Source organism: Prosopis cineraria, unplaced genomic scaffold (genome assembly GCF_029017545.1).
Source record: "Prosopis cineraria cultivar Desert tree isolate PC_DT_omini unplaced genomic scaffold, ASM2901754v1 PC1, whole genome shotgun sequence".
Classification (NCBI taxonomy): domain Eukaryota; kingdom Viridiplantae; phylum Streptophyta; class Magnoliopsida; order Fabales; family Fabaceae; genus Prosopis; species Prosopis cineraria.
Window position 1 is genome coordinate 39226638 of NW_026555332.1, and position 6369 is coordinate 39233006.

Sequence of the window (6369 nt, forward strand, 5' to 3'; positions counted from 1 at the left end):
TGATTATTTCAAACTGATTAAAAAAAGAAAATTTAATTTATTTAATATTTAAAAAAGTATTTATCTAACAGTTGGAATATTTAAATATTATTTATGAATTTATATTAATTAATAAACCCAAAATAAATTGATCTTTATTATCTTATATAAATTGTGATAGGTGGACCGTGGACTACATAAGTGAGCTCAATAAACATAGCCCTAATCTATAACTTTATAGAATTTATTATTCTCCATCTCTTAAATGATCGAGTCAAAGATAATAAAAGATTAATTTAATCAATTAATTATTAAGGTAGTGTTCATGCACTCTATATAATGCAATCAATCTATAACTAACATACATGACTCTGTTCCCATTCTTTTCACTATCTCTACACTCTCTAAAAATGATAGAGGTATAGTGAATTATAAGTCTACTTACATTCAAAATAATCAAAGAATCATAAATCATGTATTATTAATGTATCCATGTTAACTTCTTATTTTATTTGAATCATATACATTGAGATACTAATTTTATCATAAAAAGCATTGTCTACTTGAAATTTAACTTTGATATGCATACTATGTTAATCAATATCAGTTACTTGATTAAAATGAATACAGAAAATATTGTTGGTACCCTGTCTGATTAATATCCTATTAACAAGAAACGGGGAAGGAAATTGGAAAATTACAATAAAAGATACTATAAAAATTTATTTAACAAAATGAAGCCCTAAAAATGTCCAGGGTAGTTGTTCAAGAAACTTACGAAATGAATCATAGTGATGCTACTTTTCCCTCATCACAAAGACACTCCTACAAAAGCCACAAAATAGCGGTGCTAATTAATTTTAATTTTCCTGTAATATTATATCAAGACAAGAGTTTCCAATTTTCTCCTCACCTGCAAGAAATTAAAAATAGGCTCACTTCAAACATCTAATCAATAATGCAAGTATTGATGATTATATCTTGCCCACTTAGATTCATAATCCACCATTTTCGTCCCAAGAAAGAAAATTTAGAGATACACCTTAAGCCCTTCTGGAATTAGCTTACGAAGAGGAAGATTTGGGGGGTGGAGAAGACACGTACAGTACAGCTTTGAGGGCATTTACGAGGAATCCATGTACTTCCTTTAATTACAACAAATGATGATCCTGAAATCATATTCAACTTATAAGCTTATTGAGAAATGAAAAATCAATATGCAAAGCATAGATCATGATTTTAGGGGCTTTAACTTCAATGCCCTTTAAATGACACATTTAAGAAACCCTTCCAACACCTTTCCCCATATTTCTATGTTCTAGTGTCTCTCCAGCATTAGGGACGAGCTTTCGAAATCGAGTTTCTCTGTGTTGGCCGTCGTATTGGCAGTTGTGGAAGATTCAAGTTCTAATCTTGGAGAGGAAGGCATGGCAGGCTTTGGTGGCATTGGTAGAGAATCTAAACTAACTTCTAACATTTCAATCACTCTACTAATTGTAGGTCTTTGAGTTGGAAACGTTTGAATACACCACAAACCCACAATCGTCATTCTCCTTGCAATATCATTTTCTTCCATGGTGTTGGCCCCATCATATCTCAAATTGCTGCCTTCTTCAAGTTTCTCATAAATCCAATCTGGAAAATAAATCTCAGTCGTGTGACTAGCTTTAGCATTTATGTTCCTTCGTCCCCCAACCATATCTAATAACATCATTCCATAACTGTAAACATCAGATTTATGTAAAATTCCTCCTATATTTCTATTCCAAACTTCTGAAGCAAGATATCCTATGGTTCCTCTAGCTTCTGAAATTGAAATGATACTTTCATTCCTTGGATACAACTTTGCAAGCCCAAAATCTGAGATCTTAGGACAAAAGCTTTCATCTAAAAGAATGTTATGTGGCTTTATGTCAAAATGCAAAATTCATGTGTTGCATCCTTCATACAAGTATTCAAACCCTCAAGCTGTTCCGATCGCAATGTGGTACTAATTTTCCCAAGTCAAGGTTGGACTGGTTTTATCCACCTTTTCATGAATGAATTTGTCTAGAGATCCATTGGACATGAACTCATATATGAGAGCCTTTTTGTGTCCTTCCAAACAAAATCCAAGGAGGGCAACAACATTAACATGGGAAGTTCTACTGATGCTAGCAACCTCGTTGATAAATTGTTCCGCATTCCCTTTGGATGGATTCAATAACTTGACAGCAACAGGGCAGCCGTTGAGCAATTCTCCTTTGTGTACTACACCATAACCACCTTGGCTTAATTTAACTTTAAAAGATTTGGTCATTTTCTTGATATCTGCAAATTTATATCTTGTGAGAGTGAGAAGTCCATGGTTCCTTATGAAGGCCTCAATATTTTGATCAACCTCGTGTGTCCTCCAAAATGTAACCTTTTTCCTCCATGATTTGATTTTACAACAAGCAACAGCAATACATATTACAAACGCTATGATTATTCCGTTTGTAACACCTGTCGCATGTAGTATGTAAATCATTGAGTTGAAAATGTAATAGACTTCCCATTTCTACAATAAAATATGTGGTCAAGCTTGAAACCAAAATATTCTAGAATAATAAATGAGCAAAATATAGTGATCGATCTTAGAATGAAAATTGAGTGGTTTGGATATATTTAAGGCGCATGTAGTGGTATCATTGATGAAAATGAAAAGGGATTTCTTTGCACACAAAGTTGAAAGTATGCGATTATCTATTAATTTCTTATCACACTATTTAACAAAAACCATTTTTTATTATTTTTATTTATGAGTTTTCAAACGACATTTGTGGTATGAAAAGTTTTCACTTTTTTTCATCCCATTTTCGTTTCCATTTTGTTCTATGTACCAAACAAGCCTAAAATATAAACATACGTACATACATAATACATTTTGAGGCTAATTAAATTGGGTGTTACTATGAAATGTAGTCAATGATTTTCTTTTTGGCCAGAATAATAAATGAATGAAGTTGATTCAAAACACCCTGGTGAAGCCGTTTCAACCACAGGATTATATGAAACATATATCAACTGACAGTATTCAATTAAAAGATAACAACTACTGTGCAAAATTGTCAAGAAAAATGGGGCAACAGAAGTTCGATCTATTACCTAACACAAGTATTAACAATAACTATTTTTTTTTCTTAAATATGAACTCAAAAGACATTTGTCATATCAGCTTTTTCATCCCATTTTCTTTTCCTTTTGTCTATATGTATACCAAACAAGCCTAGAATTTCCGTATATATACACCACAATACATTTTGTAGCAAAATTGCATAAAACTTCATTTTTGAACATTGAGTGACATAGAAATAGCCTCCCAAATCTGTAAAACTCCATAATTAACCCATATCCTAAGTTTCCAAACTCATGCAAATAATCCATTAATTAGTTCATTATTTATTCAGTATCTGAGTATAATGCCTTCACCATGTGTCTATGATATATATATATATATATATATGTATGTATGTATGTATGTATGTATAGGATAAATATAACTTTTAGTCCCTATACTTTACTCGCGTTTTGCTTTTGATCTTTATATTTTTTTTCCGTTTTTTAGGTCCCTACCCTTTTATTTTTTATTGTTTTTGATCCTTTTAAGGTTCCTATGCTTTGCTTATAGAGGGACCGAAAATAATAAAAAATAAAAATATAGGGATCTAAAACACCGAAAAAAGGTATAAGAACTGAAAGCAAACTGCAAGTAAAGTACAGGGATCAAAAATTATATTTACCCTATATAATATATGTATATATATCTCTATTCTAACCTTTATCTTTTGTGCAGATAATCCCCTTAAACTTTGAGTTATATTATGCAGTAGATAATCATCTAAACAGTATATCGTTTGTAGTTAAACCATCTAATATATATGTTACATTCCACTTGTTTATAAGGGACAATGATCCACATTACTTTAAATTTTTGGGGAGTTTGTCAATTAATTCAAATATCTGGGACAACATCTACATACAATCCTGAGATTAGGGGGTTTATGTGTACAATTTAACCTATTTATGTTTATTGTTTTCATTGGGTATTATTCTCTTTCATTTTTTTAGTTATATTAGAAGTATTTAAACTACTCTTAATGTGTATCAATATTCTATTCCAAATCCTTATCACATGATGAGCTAGCTCAGTGGCTACTTGAGTGTCATTATGATATGTAGTCAATGATTCCTCTTTTGACCCGAATAATATATGAAAGAAGTTCATTCAAAATACCCAGGTGAAATAGCTTGAAGTTTTAGCCACAGGGTAATTAATGTGAAACATCGTAAGAAATATCAACTTATATGGAATATTCAATTAAAAGATAACACATACTATGCAAAATTGTAAAGAAAAATATATATGACAACATAAGTTCGATCTATTACCTACTATAATTTTGTTGATCAATGCATGTCCTGTAACAATGAGCAAGGAGTAAATCAGAGCATATACAATTGTGTGAAGGGAAGAACTCAATCACGTAACTATCATTAGAAATATAATCGGAGTGATCACATAGAAAAGAGAGAGAGAATAAATGAGCAAACAGCAGAACATTACATTTTAATTCAAAATTTTAAAATTCAAATAAGTCTTTTCATTTTATTTTATATATTAGTTATTGAGTTTAATTTTACCTAATATAGGACTGCCAATGTTAGTTGAAATACACACATATAGACAACCTAATAACAACAAAAGAGGTTAATGGTTGGTCAATTTAAGACAAAGAGCCAAAAGAGGCCTAAACCTTTTAGTTCTCCAAAATATTTAAAACCATTGAACGAACAAACAATTTAATGTATATAGTGCTATATGTATGTGTATATGTATCTGTATATACGATAATTTTCATTTCTAAGCATTTCCACCGGTTATTGTAAATTATGGACAAGTTATTAATATATGAATAATTACTTGTAAATATTTAAACATAATTTATTAATATTTAAAAAAAGTGAAGGTTAACTTATTTGATTTTTTTTACAATTTATTCTTTCAATATTAACAAGTAATTACTATTATGTTAAATAAAAAAAATGCTATAAATTTACTTTACAAGTATTTTCATAAGTTTTTATTAATGCTGGACAAGTTGTTAATATTTAAATAATCACATATAAATATTTAAACATGATTCATTGTTGGCTAGTGAAGTTTTGGCCTCTAACACGGCAATGGATCGGGCTATGGAGCTTTGATGGCAATAATGGGATTTTTGTTTTCTTTTTGTTTTTTTCAAATGCAATTTAGTAATTGGACAACTAAAATTTAATTACAATTGAGGTTTTTGGATCTTGAAAAGAATTTCAGAATCTAATAGCCTTACACGTGATCAATCTCCTTGGAGAGACCTACTTGATATTCTTCCCAAAAAATTATCATACATCATTTTTGGACGGATAGTTAAGGGGAAAAAAGAAAACAGTATCCATCAAAACTTTTTTTTTTTTTTTGGGCCAGAACTCAACAAAAGGCATGCGAAAGGGAGACTAACCGAATCCGGGTCCGGGTCCAAGTACACAACTTGAAGCTTGATCACCGTCTGGGCAATAGCATTGGAAAATGCAAACTTCAGGGTCCCCGTTGAATAAGCCACATTTTCCTCCGGTCTCCTGGCATAAACTGCATTTCGCGTCATTATTGTAATTCAATACAAGACCTCTTCTCATGACTTGTCCATCAATATTGGTATTGTTTTCCACTTTCGTTGTCGCCACCCTACCGTTACATTTCTCAGACGCCGACCTCAAATCTTCGCCCTCCTTTGTCATGGCCAGAACGGACATCGATTCGTTTTCTGCAGAACACCCAACCCTGTACTTGGAAAAATATTCTGGCAGCGACTCCAGGTTGCATCCGAACATTAGGAATAGGTCCATCTGGTTTGGAGCGAAACTGAATCTGGTTACGTCAACGGAGATGTTGTGAATACGAGGAATCACACATGATGTGCCGTTTGACGATGAGGTAGCAGCTTCCGCCACTCGAATTGACTGGTTGGTGTAGAAAATATCATGGATGAAGTACTAGACGTTGGAGATATTGAGAATGGGGAGGTCATTATCGGAACAAGAAAGGCCGAAACCCGGGTATCCACAGAAGGATTTTTGTCGGCCTTCGATGTAAAAAGGGTAGCTTATACTTAGGTTACTGCAGGTAGCGGGCTGACAAATTTCAAAATTTGGGTTAAGAGATGAACAAGATGTGATTCTGATGAACAAATAGGAGAAGACGAAGATTGAATAGAGGTTGTTTTGGATCATCATGATGAGGAGGGACATCCAAGAAAGAGGAAGAAAACACCCAGAAAACGGAAGAAGATTATTATTTTTTTTTTTTCCGGACCAACGGGAAGATTTTTT

At 32.2% G+C, this 6369-nt stretch overlaps 1 pseudogene; it reads right to left on the minus strand.

Annotated features, from left to right (window-relative positions):
* Positions 1–1127: 1127 nt before the first annotated feature.
* Positions 1128–5966, minus strand: LOC129303815 (LEAF RUST 10 DISEASE-RESISTANCE LOCUS RECEPTOR-LIKE PROTEIN KINASE-like 2.5; annotated as a pseudogene).
* Between the last annotated feature and the right edge of the window lie 403 nt (positions 5967–6369).